General features: G+C 41.1%; 1 protein-coding gene across 1 annotated transcript in view; it reads left to right on the plus strand.

Moving 5' to 3' along the window:
- Positions 1-17,553, plus strand: part of SPON1 (spondin 1) — a 280,598-nt gene that overhangs the window by 11,604 nt on the left and 251,441 nt on the right. The gene's annotated exons all lie outside the window — the stretch shown is intronic.

Raw genomic sequence — 17,553 nt, forward strand, 5'->3', positions numbered from 1 at the left:
TAAAAAGCAAATAAAAAACAGCAAGTTCAAGTTAGGAAGGAATCTTGTTTTTGCATCTGTACTTCTAGAAAGATTATATTTATCAATTACACTGACTTAGTGAGATCACTGCTGCTCTTGTCAACCTCCTCTGAACTTGGGAGTTTTCTACCTGTAGGAATTTCCTCAGCATTTCATTCAATTGGTCAACAGCTTCCAGTTCAGACTGCATGAATATATATGTGAAATTAGGATTTATGTGCCCCAACTTAACACTTTCTTACACTGAATTGTATTTGACATTTTACTGCCCATTCACCTGGTTTGGAGAAATCCTTTGAGCTCCTTGCAATCCCTTTTTGTTTTAACCACCTTGAACAACTGATATCTCCAGCAGACTTTACTGCCTTTCTACCTACTCCTAACTCTAAATCATGAATGAAGAAGTTTAAAAAACACAGGTTCCTTGTGGGCTTCACTTTCTACATCTGTCCATTGGGGAAACTGTCCATTTATTCCTACCTTCTGGTTCATGTTCCTTAACCAGTTATGCAAGAGCTTACAGAAGTTTTCTTGCAATGTATCATCGATTTGTGCTTCAGAATATCAATACGGAAAATAGAGTGTATAAATCCAGTGGGCCATACAAGTGTCTTGGGAATGACCTTGTGTAACCTGTTACACAATTTGGCTGGCCCAAATTGAGAAACTTTTCTGAATTTGGGATAACTTTTCTCATGCAAAGCTGGAAGCAGCATTTTCTCTTTGCAAAGCTGTAAGCAGCATTTCTGAGGAGGTAAGAGGCTTTCTAGGGACGCAGGTGGAGCTGTGGGTTAAACCACAGAGCCTAGGACTTGCCGGTCAGAAGGTCGGCGGTTTGAATCCCCGCGACGGGGTGAGTTCCTGTTGCTCAGTCCCTGCTCCTGCCAACCCAGCAGTTTGAAAGCACGAAGTGCAGGTAGTTAAATAGGTACCGCTCCGGCAGAAGGTAAACAGCGTTTCCGTGCACTGCTCTGGTTCGCCAGAAGTGGTTTAGTCATGCTGGCCACATGACCCAGAAGCTGTACGCCGGCTCCCTCAGCCAATAAAGTGAGATGAGCGCCACAACCCCAGAGTTGGCCACGACTGGACCTAATGATCAGGGGTCCCTTTACCTTTACCTAAGAGGCTTTCTGCTAATGGAAGAGTGCCCTTAGGTCCACCCTGGCATCCAGCAAGCAGATGGTCCTGCAGGTTCCCTCACTTCCTCCCTGAGCACGCCATATTGTCATATTGATGAATTCTCTACCTCGCCCCCTCCGTGACCCCGACTAATAAGTGAAGTGTCAAGGCTCAACTCTATCATTTAGAGAATGTGTGGGGCAACATAAATTCCTCTTTGTCCATTTTCATCTTGTTTGCTCATTGAAGAGTTGAAGAGTTTATAACTTGTGCAATCAATCCAGCAGTTGTGATCCTAAAAAATACATAATCTTAACTTTTATTGTGCCTGGGGTGGTTTTGTTTTTCTTAAACCCAGATCATTTTCATACTTCACAGACATCTGTACTGAGTCATGCAGCTTAATTTTTGCTGAAACTTTCAGCTGAGGATGTTTAAGCGGAAAAATAAGCACACACTGCTTGATAACAATATTATCCACTATTAATAATATGGAGTTTGCCAAACTAGAATAGGATTTATTCTTGCAGATTTAGTATTCTTACAGGTTTACCATTCTGTGACATGGGCTTAAGCATTTTAGAAAAAACATATCAAACACTTTCTGGAGAGCCACAAGGAAACTGACAGTGAAAATAAACTCATTGTCCCCTGTTTGTAAGCTCCTTTTCTGCTAATACAGAATTTAGAAACACATGGAGTGTATTGAACATGCTGATGTTCCTGCCTTCAATCTATTTTGATGGACTCTTTGGTTTTTCATATCTGCAGCCTATATATGTATGTAAGATTAGAATTGCACATAAAAACATATGGGCCTGACATGTGAAAGGGCAGTCCTATGTCACACCTGCCCCTCCCTCTCTGTAACATGCCACCAAACCTCCCTTATGTTCTGCCCAGTCTAATGACATCAAGAAGAGAAATAAACTGTAATTCACATTATGTAGTACAGTGGTACCTCTACTTATGAACGTGATCTGTTTCAGGGTGCTGTTCACACCCTGAAAAGTCCGTAAGTAGATCACTTCTGTGCATGCACATGCGGTGAAACTCGGAAGTAAACCCTTCCGGGTTTACCATGTTCACAACCCGAAATTCCGCAACATGAAGTGAACGCAACTGTATATATGACTGTATATGAGAGGAAACTTGACGTAGGGGTGCAGATTTTGGTTTCTAATACCTTCTTAGTCTGCCCTTATTAAGTGCAGCAGCAGAAGGGCTGGCGCTCTAGAGGGGGCAGATTTGTACCTGGGTGCCAGGCCACCTCCCTGCCTCTCACCTGCTTGCTCACAGTAGCGACACCTCCTTCTCTCTTTTGGGCAGTTTCTTCAGGAAAACAGGAATGTTTTCCGTCTCCCCAAGCCCTGAAATAGTGCAGCTACCTTGCAGATCAAAGGTCCCAGGTTCAATCCCTGCCATCTCCAGTTAGGGCTGGAAATGAATGAATGAATGAATCTTTATTGCTTTATTATAGCAATAAAAACAACAATACAATATACAAAGAATAGAAATAAAAAGTCAATTATATAAAATACTTTTTAGGGTGTTGAATCAATAGTCAAATAGTGGATCTTATTCTGATTGCCCCAGCTAAAAACCTTGTAACCTTTGCTGTCACTTGCTCATCTTGATCTGCCAAGAGAAAGGACACTGTGGCGGTGGTTGGGCAACCCAGAATGGACAATAAAAGAGGGGTGATAATCTCATTCCTCAAGTCTTTATAAAGAGTGCAAGCCAGAAGGGCATGTGCCACCAATTCGGTACTGAGGTAGGGCTGGAAAATATTGGAAAATATGGTCCAGCTTGGTGTATGGCAACCTGACAGTCTCATGTCCCAAAGTAAGTTCAGCAATACCATTTTTAATATACTGAGTGATTTAGTTCTAACGCGTGGCAAAAGACAAAGAACAACATGGAAATTGTATGAAACAGCAATATTAAATTGTGAATTTAACAGGCCAGTTTAGGAAGACTAGAAAAAGTTTTGAAGTAGGTCATCACACAAATGTTAGCAAGTACAAATTAGTGTGGATCATTTCCTGTAACTTAATTATAATTTCTCCTTTACGATAAAAAGGGGGTTATTTTCTTCTTTCCACAGTTGGGCGCATTCCCACCATTAATGTCCTATTGTAGCTAATTTCCAATTAACTTTTCAGCACTGACAAGAAAAAGAGGTTTTTACAAGGACCTGGACTCCAGGCCTAACTTTTTCAGCATCAGAACAGCAAGTTGTTTTTTTTAAAAAAACCCAAGTAAAAACATCCCTTCACTTTGCAGAAGTAGGCAAGAATTTTGAACTGTTGATGAGAGTTGGCAGAAAATTGAATTTTCTAAATATCGGCAAACGCCTCATGGATCTCAGCGGAGGGATAATTATTAAGCTATTTAATTAGTTTTATTATACCGCTTAGAAGCTGAAATCAGCATTTTAATTGGCAGATGAATATTTCAAAAGTTTTTGAATAGCTAAATTCATATTTTTTTGGCATGAAAGAGAACTCATTGTCCTTCCACCTGCAAACACTCTATTAAGTGCTCTTTGTAGAGCTAACACCTGCCTGTAATGCCTGCGTTCATTAAAGATTCAAGTATCAGCTTCACTAATGTGTAGCTTTGCGTTATAGTTGCCCTGTGTGCCACTAGCTGGGTGAAAAACGAGAGTTCATAAATGCTGCATTAGGATTATGCCAGGCCTGTAGTCATGAGGTGATGCCACTATTTTGCAAGCGGCTTTTGTACAGGTTTTTTTTTTAAAAAAAAACAAAACAAAGCTTCCAAGCTGCCCAACTCCCATGGGCAGGTTTTGCTGCAGCAGTGCAAGCAAAGGTTTGAGCCACTTCTGTTGAACTGGCATACTGAGTGCCTCAAGTTTGACACAGCCGTGCAGAGCTGAGGTGGCACCTCATAGGTTCAGCTATTCCAGCATTGGTGCAAAGCGCAACTCATTCCTTGCATAGTGCCATACAGGGGTGTTTTCGGGGAATGTTGCTTTAAATACAGATTCAAACTAAAGTTTGACATATATTTTTAATGTAGAATGCTTTGAAACTTTGAAATGTCAACTAAAGTCATTGTTGTTATACAGTGGTACCTCTGGTTATGAACTTACGGTATTTCTCGCTCCTGACCATAAGATGCAACTAGTTTTTAGAGGAGGAAAGAGGGAAAGCCCCATTTTGGGGGGGATCAGCTCAAAGTTGTGCAGCTTCTTTTGCAAAGGGGAAAAATCCTGTTTTTATGGGGTTCAACTCACAGTTCTGCAGCTTCTTTAAGAAAGGAAAGGGAGCTGTTTCTACAGTTTCCAGACAGATAATCTAATCACCCAGTCACATGTCGCTGGGGAAACAAACAACCTCCATCTGCAGAACATTCAACAATGGAAGCCTGGGCAAGGGGGCAGGGCCAGAAAGGGAGCCAGCGATTGACCACACATTCACTCCATAAGTCGCAAAGACATTTCCCCTTACTTTTTAGGAGGAAAAAAGTGTGTCTTGTGGAGTGAAAAATATGGTAATTCATTCCGGAGGTTCGTTCTTAACCTGAGGTACCACTTTAGCTAATGGGGCCTCCCACTGCCGCTGCGCGATTTCTGTTCTCATCCTGAGGTAAAGTTCTTAACCCAAAGTACTACTTCCAGGTTAGCAGAGTCTGTAACCCAAAGTGTTTGTAACCCGAGGTGTTTGTAACCCAGGTACTACTGTATAGGGCAATGTTGCATTTATCCAGCATTTCACTTTACTCTCCTAACCAACTTTCATACATTTGTAAAAAGAGCATTCAGAAGGAAAGTGTGCTTGCTGAATGTAGAAGCAGGAGAAAGCGAAGGATCTGGCATCTGGATCCTTATGTGAAGGGGGAACATGAGTTGCACTCACCTCATGGAAAGTGAGGTTCTAAAATTATCCCAGTGAGTGAAAAGGTGCTAACCAGTGAGACGTCTAGAGGTAAATATCTGTTTAGAATCACACACAATTCTTCCAGTAGAGGTGGGAGGTATGTGAGATCTGAAGCAAGACATGGATGAAGAAGGTGTCATCCTGCAAATAGCCTCTTTAACTATCACTTGCAAGGCTGCTCAGGGCTGACTTGAGACATTTTGCTGCCTGAGGCAAAGAGCAAACTAGCACCCTACACTCCGTGTGCAGATGCTGACCAGACTACCAGTTGAAGTTATTAAACACTGGCAATGGGATATTGTCGTGTGTCAAACCCATGTGAGCGCTGCAGGGTGAAGGATAGGCTGCATGGCGTACACACAACAGAGGAGAGGGCTGGCCCTCTTGAGGCAGTTGCCTCACACTACCTACTGGCAGGGCCAACCCTGCAGCCTGTTCCATTGGAGCTTTTTATGCTGCTGGTATTGATGTGCAATGTGTATTTGCATGCAAAGGCCAGGGCTGCTCCTTTGAGCCTTCTGAGTGGCTGTGGCATCATCTGTTTGCTTTAAGGAAAGATTCAAACTTGAACTATTTTGAAATGTATAACATTTCAAAATTAAAAGCTGGCACTTTATTATTATTATTATTATTATTATTATTATTATTATTATTATTCAATGCTACAATTGTACAGCATTTCCTCTTAAGCAGTTTTCATGCATGCACACACATAGAAGTGGGAGAGAGCAAAGGCCTTGCATCTTGCTTCTTATATGAAGGCGATTCACGAGGTGAACATACCTATGGAGAATATCACCACTGAACTACATCCTTATCGCAAGGCCAAATAAGACTGAAAGCCATGCTTCCCATCATCTTTGCCTCATTTCGCAGCCTTCCCATCTAATCAGTGAAATGGGTTGTGTATTTCATGGAGGTAAAGTCTTTCATATAATGTTCCTTAATTTCAGCTCAGGTCTATTTTCAGTGGAGTTTAGAATCATTGTTGACTTTATTGACTTACAAGTTGGATGATCATCAAAATGAAAGCATTTTCTTTCTGTTTTAAAATAGCAAGGTATTAATGCCAGAAAAACACAAGAGCTGCTGAAACAAATGATTAAAAATATTAATTCTATAAAAGGTACCAGTGCTTTCTTTTGAAATGCTACACAACCAAAGTGTATCCATGAAACTGCTTAAAATAATCTGTATGCAGCCAAGCTAGCAGTGTAGGAGACCTACAGAAAAAAATGACAAGGGGAAGATCAGAAAATATCCTATTCATTTTAATTTATGATTCTTTATACGTGATTACAAATCCTCAAAGATAGAACTCAAATTAATGTTTCCACCTTATTTTTAATGCATAAATAGGTTAATATGATGAGAAAGCCTGCAAATCTAGCAATTTTTCAAGTGTTCTGATAATTTTATATCCTCATCAAGTTGGAGTCTTAGCACTTCTGTATTAGATGACTGGCTTGGGTCTGGTCTATGGAGTCCATTTGAGCCTCCAAAGGCTTTTTCTTGCTGATTTGGTTTTACATGTTCAGTAACTCAGCAGATCTGGTCAGCCATCATTAATCATAAATCAAGGAGGTCTTGATCTTTTAAATAGCCCAGCTGTTCAAGCATCTGTGTAGACTTTGCAGAGGCTGAAAAAAAGAAGTTGACTTCTTCATTAGCTTTCTCCTTTCTACCAGTGCCATCGTTGTCACAGGATTAAAGGCTCTTTGCTTAAGATGAAGCTCAAAGAGAATTGGAAAGATGAAGCTGCATTCAGTGCTGTAGTTGCATTCGCACAACAGACATACACGTGTGCAATAGAAATTCCCTTTCCTCTCCTGCCAGTGCCTCTTGCAGCCCCCAACCACCACTTCTCAACACCTGCTCCAGAGCACTGGGGGATCTCCAAAGCAGATTGATGGGGGTATGTGGGGAAGGGGGAAGCTTCACTGCATGAGTGGAAATCTAATATTTAGTCTCCTTGTGAAAAGAAGCGCCATCATTTTGATGAGTTTGAAATTGGATCGCTATAAGAAGGCTTGTAACCATGATCCTGTACCAACGTAGGTCAGATTGGTTCAAGCCAGAGATCCAGTCTAATAATCGTTCCTGGAGGCATAACAGCAATAGTTTTGCTTTAGGAGTTTTTAATCCAGAATCTTTCAAATAAAGAAAAAAATCCTTCCTTTTTGAGCTCCTCTCTACCCTGAAGATCTCTCAACCCTCTTAATAAACCTCAAGCCAGAGGTCCTATATTTCCCCGAATGCAGCAGCCAACCCCAACACAGTTGCTTCAGGAGCTCACCTGAGCTGCAATGTATTTATTTTTACAGCACTGTAACAAACTCCTAGGCAAGGCTTTGGATAAGTTACTGAATAACAACCATCCTATTTAGGATTAAGAAGGATTTTCTCTCTGTCTGTTATTTTCCCCAGCTGTAGGCATTACAGATGGGCACCATTAGAAATCAGCAATTTTAAAAAAAAAAAATCTCTTTGGGAGGCAAAATGGAAAGATTTTGCAGACATGCTCAGAGATCCCAGTGATATCTCAGATTGAATTAGATGATTGGTTACTTATCTGACCCTCTGGGAAATGCAACTGAGTTATAGTCAAGTGATTATATTACTGGCTTATGGTCACTCTGTGATCCTCTGTGACTAGTGTATTATGCTCTCTCTGTGATCTCAGCTGTTAAGTGATCATGTTTTGTGTGTGTTTATATGTGTCTGTGTGTATATACACAAAACACACACAGATAGGTCATATTACAATTGTGTTTGATTCTGTTCCTATTTGGAGGGACCATGAAGTTACTCAGTTTGTCCTGCAAAATGTCCTAATCCTTGCATGTGTTAACAAAGTCTCCTATCTTGATGTAATCAGTAGATGTTATCAGCTTGCTCCTATTTCACTCCTCAGTGTCTCTAATGAAATATTGATCAGCACGTCCTACGACTCATCTTTGAGGCACTGCACTGGCTACTCTTTCCAGTTTGAAAGTTTGCTTTTTAACTGAATGTTTTGGTGTTCTTCCTTTTGACCAGTTCCTTTCCCGTTGTATAACTCTGTGCTATGGTTCCAACCCCCCCCCCAATTTATGAACATTCCAAGCTGACTTGTATAGAGTCAGTGATAAGATGAATGCAACTGAGTGAGTTGGTTCCAGACTTAGTCTTGCTTAGAGTAAACCCATTGAAATAAATGGGAATCAAGTCACTCATTGCTAACTTAATTTCTCTTGATTTTATGGGGTCTACTCTAACTATGACTAAACCCAGTGCTTTTTTCTGGGGCTACGCATACCCCTAAACATTTTGTGAATCTAAGTTTGGCTTCATTGAGGGGCAGTATTTCAATATGAGTAGAAAAATGAGAGTACCCCTATTTTATTTTATTTTAGAAAAAAGCACTGACTAAATCTATATGCAGCCTGTTGCTTTGTCCCATCTCCTGCCAACCTAGCAGTTTCCAAATGTATCAGCGGTAGTATATAGGCATCGCTGTGGCAGGAAGATAAATGGCATTCCCTTGCTTCTGTCACGGTGTCCCGTTGTGCCAGAAGCAGCTTAGTCATGCTGGCCACATGACCTGGAAAAGCTATCTGTGAACAAATGCCGGCTCCCTTGGCCTGAAAGCAAGATGAGCGCCACACTCCATAGTCAAATTCAACTGGACTTAACGGTAACTGTCCAGGAGTCCTTTACCTTTTTATCTTTTTTACCCCCCTAAAGCTCATCCAAATTACTAAAATATGTAACATCTATTGCTAGTCATAAAGTAGAAACGTCGAAACAAATAGACTTCAGGAAGATGACAGTGGGATATCACCCAGCCACTGTTGTGAAGTTAAACATAGAATCACAACAATATGTTAAACCAGTGGTAGCCAAAATGGTGTCCTTCAGTTATTGTAGACTATAGGATAAATTCAAGGTAGCAGTGAGGGGATCACTGTGTCAGCACAAGCCTGACAGAATGATCTCCCATCCACGCTGTTCTCCTGTCTCCACTGAGGCAATTTGGGGGGTGGGGTGGGACCGTGGGAGGAGAAAGCCCTGTTGCACTAGGGAAAGTCCTTGTGCAGGTTTCCACTAGTGACCTTTGGCCATGCTATGTACATCATTTCACAAGGTGTGACCATTTCCATTTTGCAGGTTGTGCCTTTCCCTCCACAGGTTGGTTTCAAACAGCACACAGGTCATTGCGACGCCAGGTGACTGAAAAGTGGGCAGCCCCATCCGCCTGTCATACTTGGCTTGTGGAGAATGTGAAAGATAAGGATCATAGCGCACCAGTTCCCCATCTCTGATATATATCGTAGTTAAGGCCTTATTGTGATACAAAGGATAGCCACAGGCACCTGCCTCCCTCTATTAGCTTAGAGCACCAAGCTCCACAGCCCTCTAGCACATAATAGGGAGGTTGTTCCCGCTCTCATGCAGACAGATAAATCTATCTGATTTGCAATGTTTAGCAACACCATGCAAATCACTTTTTCACAAAAGCTAAGTAATTTGATGGCAATTTACACCTGAACTCAACAATCAGGCACTGATTGACAGTAATTAGCATTAGAACAGTCACTCCACAGGCCAGGGGTTCTGCCTGTTTAAGCAAAGCCCATGGGGCTTCAGCAAACTGATGCATTTAGTTGGTGAATTAATGCTCATTCGTTTCAAGGTAAATGTCCAGTTAAACGCATGTCATTTAACACATCGGGTTCTGAAGTCTTTCAAGTGCACAACATATAATCATATAAGACAAATGAGCTTATCCATATGTCGGATGCAATGAGGAGAGTGAAGTACATTTTAGAAGAATAGAGTTAAGGTATTTTAAAGCAATTTTGCGGGGTTTGCACACTAGATTTTAGGCAGTTTTTCCATAATTCATTTTGAATCAGACCGCAGGCTGAGCTATAATGACTGTGACTATGATTTTTTATTTATCGAGCCATTAAAAATGACTTAAAGTGACTCAGAAACACAATAGAAATGCTAAAACCAATCATAATAATAACAGTCAACAAAAAAGGACAACAAAGACCAGAACAGGTTTAAATACTTTGGCTCTAACCACCAGATACTAGGGGTACACAGAAGATTCCCAAAGATTCCCCTAGGCACTTTTGATCCTTTCTGATCATTTTGTGTGTAACTCTTTGCATGCTCCACTTCAGTCTGTAATTCTCAGTCCCGGAGATACTCTGGGTGAAAAGAAGTGCCGTGCTTCCCCATTCACTCTAATGGGCCATCTACACATGGCTATAACTTTTCTCCCTTTTAGCCAAAGTGAGTGAAATGTACCAGGATAGAAGCTGCTCCAGTCAGGATTACGCCTGCCAAATTGCAGACAAATAGGTCCATAATCCTCTGAAGCAGAGTGGGAGGTTATCTTTTGCTGGGCGGGAAGTGCAGAACTTCGACTCTTGTTCTTTTTTTTACCTTACAATAATAAAGAGATGATTGAGCAGTGTGTATTTTTGCTTGCAGATGTTTAAAAGCTTTGCAGCTTCTCACCAGCCTCAGTTTCCAGTGCTTTCTGATAGGATTTACAGACTTTGTCTGTGTTCTCCAAGTGACTAGAGGCCTCCAAACAAAGGCTTTATAACATGACACTTTCTAGAACACCGGCTGAAGAGCTGTTTTGTAGAGCTATGGGATGGGGATTAAAGCAGAGTGATGCAGGATTCTTTTAAAAAGCTTAAATGAAACTTTCATTTTTAAGAAAAGCTTCTGCTGCTTTGCTTAACGAAATAAACAAGTCCAGAGCTCTTCGCTGCTCGACAGGCAATGTTTTAGATAGCCTAACTCCTTGCACAGCCCAGAATTGGAGGGGTTGCCATATAATCCATGTCACAAAAGACAGAATCAGGATTCAAGATGACTTTAACAGATTAGAAAACTGGGCCCCAACTAGTAAAATGAATTTCAATAGGGGCATTCTGCACTTAGGAAGAACAGGCTGTACAAATATACTGGAATTGCCAGTAGTCCAATTCAATTCAGTTGAATTTACCCACAGGTAAGGGATTAGGACAGCAGTCTTGCTAGTCTGATCCTGCCTTGTTTCCTTCACTCCGGCATCAAAGTAGGACAGTTTAGCATCCCAGTCATATTTGGCTCTTTGTGTCCTGGACTGCAGGAATTCCTTTGAGACTACCAAACTTTTACAGGGATTCTAATGTCAGGGCAATGCCCTTTTTGCAATGCAACATTTTATTTCATAACCGCACTTTTTATATACAGAAAATAGTCATGTGTATGCATCTGCTGAAATACGTCTAACAATCCAGCTAACTTATGTTTTATGTGTTTGTAGTAAATATGGGGTTTTTTTTTGTTTGACAGCTGGAAATCCTCAGACTTTAACTGAGGAGCACAGATTTATTTATATTTTCTAGAAGTGTATCCGTCTTCCCACACTCCGGCATTATGTGTTTGTGATTGCTTAACCACAGCAGCAAAAACAGTGTTGTGTATCACATCCACATTACTATATGCAACTGAAGTGTATCATATATTCAGCTTAAATGTGCATCATTTAACATATAGGCATCTCTAAGTGATGTGGTGCAGATTTGAATAATTGCTGCAGACTACAACAACTACTAGGGACGTGGTTGGCGCTGTGGGTTAAACCACAGAGGCTAGGACTTGCTGATCAGAAGGTTGGCGGTTCGAATCCCTGTGACGGGATGAGCTGCCATTGCTCGGTCCCTGCTCCTGCCAACCTAGCAGTTCGAAAGCATGTCAAAGTGCAAGTAGATAAATAGGTACCGCTCCGGCAGGAAGGTAAACAGCGTTTCTGTGCGCTGCTCTGGTTCACCAGAAGCAGCTTAGTCATGCTGGCCACATGACCTGGAAGCTGTACGCTGGCTCCCTCGGCCAATAAAGTGAGATGAATGCCACAACCCCAGAGTCAGCCACGACTGGACCTAATGGTCAGGGGTCCCTTTACCTTTACAACAACTACTGTTTTAGTTGTGCTGTGGATGTTGCCTCTGATCACCATTCCCCTCCCTTTGGTTCAGTGTTTAATTTTAATTGAGTTTCCTTTTTGACACACTTGCAACCCTCCTCCCAGTATCTATGCAGTTTGGATATTATAAGGAGAGTATCATAGGATTTCAAACCAGTGTCCATATGGTTGCCACCTCTCTAACTTTTATGTGCATTTATCACAAGGGAAAGAAGGCACAAAATTTTGAAGAAGGTCTTCAAAGACAGGCAGATGCTCTGTGAATTCAAAGAGAGTTACAGTGTATCCAGATCAGAGAGACAGGGATTTTTATTTAGCTAATTCCCAATCAGCAGTTTCCACCAGCAGCAGGAGATAAATCAATCTAAACTGATTGTCTATAGCTATTAAATCCGGGATCCTACCATTATAATTAGTGAAGTGTGTTTGAGATAAAAAGGTTGAAATGCCATGTATGTTGTGGCATTTTTTGGCAGTCGGAAAATTATTGGAATGAAGCATCTGCTACCACACAGAATTTAATCTGAAATATATATTGGGCTTTTGTATCACTCAAAAAGCATGTGCAAGGAGAAAATATGTAGTAAATGGTGAAAGAAAATCCTAAGAATGTTTACTCAGAAGTAAAACCCACTGGCCTTCCGGGATTACTTCCTGGTAAATATTTCGCACCAAAGGAAAAACGAATAGCACTTTTCCTTTTGCAGTGTGGTCCAGCTCAGGGCTGATTCATGCATAACCTTGAATTCATGTGGATCTTCATTCACATACATGGATATTTAGCTTGTAATGTGCGGACAGCTGAAGTAGTAAACCCATTCTTACACTGCAGAAATACATATAGGATCATAGGAAGCTGCCATATACTGAGTCAGACCATTGCTCCATCAAGATCAGTGTAGACGCTACATTGATTGGCAATGGCTCTGCGAGGTTCTCAACAGGAGTCTTTGCTAGGGAATGAAGTGGTGGTGTTTTTTTTAATGCAAGGTATATGCACTGCCACAGATCTGTAGTCCTTCCTGTTTGTCCTATGTGGACAAAATGTCTTGTGGAAATCAGCTCTTAGCCTCTGACAAACATGTCCAGCTTAATTTTGTTACCTAATGTGTTTAGGATAATGAAAACATTTCTGTTCAAACATTTCTGTTCCACCAGTAACGTCACAGCAACCCTGCGGGCAGCCAGATTGCTTAAAGCCTAACAGAAAAGCCTAGCTGTGCCTTTTCACTGGCAAAAATCCAATGTTTGCACACTTCACACCACTCTGGTGCCAAATGGCCCCCTTGTCACTCACCCACACTGCTGTTGCTGCTGAAGTAGAGTCCTTGCAGCCTCTCAGGTCCTGTACAGGGATGCCCCAAATCAAAAGTGGAGGTGGTCCTGCTGCTGTCACTCTCTGCACTCTGAATAAAAAGGGGTAGGGGGCACAATGCTCAAGCTTCATTGAAAACAATAGGACCCATGTTCCACACTCCCCATTCATTTCAATGGGGCTTTCACAGATAAATCTCCCGGTGGATCATGTTCCTACTCAGCTTACTGGAATTTATTGGAGCTTAAAAGTATGCCCTCTTGTAGGACTGTTCATCTATATCAAAGGATGGTCTCTGGGCACTGTTTTCAAAGGCCATTCATCATTATTACAGAGGAGAAGAATGCTCTGTATCCTGTTTTCACAATGTTGGCTGGATAATAACGTGGCTTAAAAACATTGTGTACCAGATTAATCATAAAGACTTCAGCAGTTGTTCCAAAAGGCTTTAAACTAACCTAATGGCTTTGTGAAGAGATGACTATATGAAAGATGACACATTCCTTATCAGGACCACAAGACAGAATACAACACAGTCTGTAGAATTTATCCAACAGGTGCTATATGCTACATGAATGGAGAGCCCACTGCACATTTATGTGGGAAGAAATCTCACTCAGTTCAGTTACTTACTTCCCTCCAAACATGTATAAGATTATTAGACTCAACAATATTCTGGTGATCAGGTAACTATGTGACCATGACTAATCCCAGTATATAAACATAGCATAAGAATCCTAAAGTTAATCCAGCCTGTGATCTAGAATGGATGTAAGGTCCATAATAAGTTGGTTCCACTCTAGAATGGTCATGGAGGCAATGAAATCCTGAACTGCAGCTGACAAGAAGGCCTTAGAAGAAGGGTTGTTGGGGTTCAAAAACATCTGGGGAGCATCATGTTTGCTACCCCTGACTTAGATCATTGGAAGCAAGATTTCTCTGATGGTTTTCAAGTGGAATAGCCTCAACCCAGGACAGAAGCCCCACAGTTTATTGAGCATTTTGTAAATTTTTGGGTGGGTGATTCAGTTCTCCATATTTAGCATGTGTTAATCAGACTCAGAATCAATCTTAATTATGAGGACTCCACAAGATGGATTGATGCAATGAAGTCATGGGGCTGTAGGAAGTAATTAAGTGGGTCAGCAAACTCAGCCACCTTCATGGGGGAGGAATTTCCTCAAATTAAAGAAACCAAGACTGCTGCTGATTCAGCCATTCATTAAGCCCCCACAGGTTCAACACACTGAGCATCAATACTTGCAAATATGAAAATAACTCTGATGCTAATAAATATGGAATTGTTTTATTGGAATGCTAATGATTGTCATCGCTTTGTAGCGATGTACATAGTTTTGTAGACGGGATGGGCTAAGTACTAAGTCCTCCACACCATTTTATTATACTCTTACAACTCCAACTGAGTTTAGTATGTGGAAAAAGAAGGCAGGTTAGTGTTCTCCCCCAAAACATGACTTAATAATGCTTGTAAGTGCGGGAAACCAATTTCTGTGCATTGGCTACATGTGGACATCATCACAAACCAAGGCTGATCAGTGGCCCCAACCCACACTGATGCCGCCACAAGGAGATCAGAAGCATTTACATTGGTATTTTACTGATTTCCGACTTCATTATAAACAAATGTGTTCAAAACTCATTTTTAATCTGTGTTAACTTTCAGAGTCAGGGAGAAAATTGGCTTGGGTGGTGAAATCTATGCTTCCATATTCCCAAAGATTTTTGTCTTTATGCCAGAGCTACATATACATAGATAAAGGTAAGATAAAAAGGTAAAGGTATACATATACAGAGATAGAGAGAAATTCTTTTTTGCAATGTTCACATTCCTATTGTAGTGATGTTCATTAATTTCAGTGGGTCTTCTCTGAGTAAATCTTAGTTGAATACCACCCCATAATACAACAATAATAATCGATATAACAATTTAAGCAACATTTTTTTTTAAATAGAGGGAGTGCTGATATTTTATTGATATGATGGTAGAGCACTCTCTCCTAAAATTCAGAAATAGAATATAAGAGTAAGGTGAGGATAAGCATCTGTGGAAATCCAGAGTTCCCTAGAGTGTTTGAAAACTGTTCTATAGTAGAGCATTGTACAGATAACACAAATAGAGCATTAGTCTACTTAGCTCAATACTGTGTCCTCCAGCCTTCCACAACCTGGTGCCCTACACATACTTTGGACTACAGCGCCCATCAATCTTAGGTAGTGTTGGCTGGGACTGATAGGAGTCATAATTCAAAACATATTGAGAACACCAGATTAGAGACAGCTAGTTTACTCTGATAGACAGCATCTTTTACGTCTTTAAATACCAGAGATGGAAGCAAGGACTTTATACAGGCTATATCTTAAAAGTCCTTCCCGGGTATGTGAAATCAGAATAATCAGCAAACCTGTGGTTTTTATTAGAACAAAAGGAGTGTATATTCTCTTGCTGCCTTGCTAATTGATATTATTAACAGAATGCCATAAATATATAATCATATGATTTTTTCAAAAAAGAGCATTTTGAGGGTTTGGTACGTCCCCTTCCCTCATAACTTTGACTGTTGCATACCTTGGATTCTTTTGAAGCAATGTGGCTTAAAATAATAAGAGAACAGCTGCTTTTCCTTCATTCTAACAGTTCATCAGCACCAAAGGAGAAAAATCTGCCTTTAAATAAATGGTTTAGGTCTATATCTTTTCATACCATTAGGTGTTTATTTGAAGTTAATTTAGGTTGTTAGTTACATGCACACATTGCTCAAGATCAAAACACAAGATGTTCAAATGAAGGGTTATGCAATGGTAAAATGTAAACCTAGCGCAATTATTTTAGACATATTTAAATATAGACAATTCTGCCTGAGAGGAGGGAATTCATACCCCTTAACTGTGCAACCGGTTAGTAACATTGTGGTTTTAGTAATGTATGCCTGAAGGTAAGCTGCGTGTGTTTTGGGCATATATTGAAAGTAATAAATCCAGATTACTTTCGGAAAACATAGTTAGGTCTCTAGGTGATGTATCATATACATTTTCTCCAGGGTTGCTTAAGAATGCAAAGGGACAGGCCCATGCATGTCTCATCTGTCCCATTTTCAGGTTGTCTTCCTGGATGTCACTGCAAATCCTCCCCCAAATCTAAAGCTACAGCATAAGGGTGAAGGCAACCCAAAATTCTGTCTGTTTGAGGTGCTATAGCAGCAATTGAGGGGGGTGGAGATTATCTGTAGCTTTGTCACCATCATTGCCTCAGATCCCAGCTTTGTGAGGATTGTGTGAGAAGGACCTGTGCAATTCGCCCTGCCCATGTGGCACTGGACTTTTACATGTTCTGCATGCACAGTGGAAAAACCCACAGAAGATCAGATCTCACTGCCTTGCTGTTGTACTATAGAGAGAGCATTCTTACCTTGTCTTTTTCCTATGATAAATCTCTGGCTACTGTTAGCAACACAAATATAGTGTCCTGGGTTTTGGGGTGTTATCCAGCATCCCTAGGTTCTCCTTCAGTACCTTTGCAGTAGGGCGGAAAGATGCTGTAATGCTGGAATCAGTCCCAAATCTCTATGGTGCCGTCTGGTAGTTTTGGTGGTACATGGTCGGGCTGTCCTTGGTGCATGGAATGCTGAGATTGTTTTCCTCTCCGTGAATCAGGGAGTGATCTCTACAGATAATGAGGATGCTCCAGTGTATATGTTCAAGCACAGAACAAGAGAAGGCATTCTTGTGCAGATCTATGTGTGCACTGGGCTCCTGCAGAGCTTTTGGTTGTGTTTTAGCTCTTTCGGTAACCAACTGCCCAAGACACATCTATTCATCTCTCCAGGTTTTGCACTTAGGTGGTTGATATTACTGTTACTATTTTTTGCACCCGCTCCAGAATGTGCCTACTTGCAGTAGCAGACTCTCATGCTCCTTTCTTGCAACACTGATGAGGTGTCCCCTGCAGGGGGAGCCCAGTGTGGCTCAACAAGTTGCTTTATCCTAAAACCTACTAGAAGAAACTGACTTAGTTTCCAAACTGAACAAAATATCACAGTTCGACAGTTTGGTTTGGGAACCTGCATTTCAACCTCCAGAGAAGGGCTGGTGAGACCTTTCCCCAGTATGTAACTAAACTGACAGGCACATTCATGCACCATCCATGTGGGAGGTATAACATAATTTTCTTATTAGCAAATACAGTAGCTGTAAGGTAA

This window comes from Podarcis vaucheri (assembly GCF_965113315.1).
Source record: "Podarcis vaucheri genome assembly, chromosome: 1".
In the NCBI taxonomy this organism is placed as follows: domain Eukaryota; kingdom Metazoa; phylum Chordata; class Lepidosauria; order Squamata; family Lacertidae; genus Podarcis; species Podarcis vaucheri.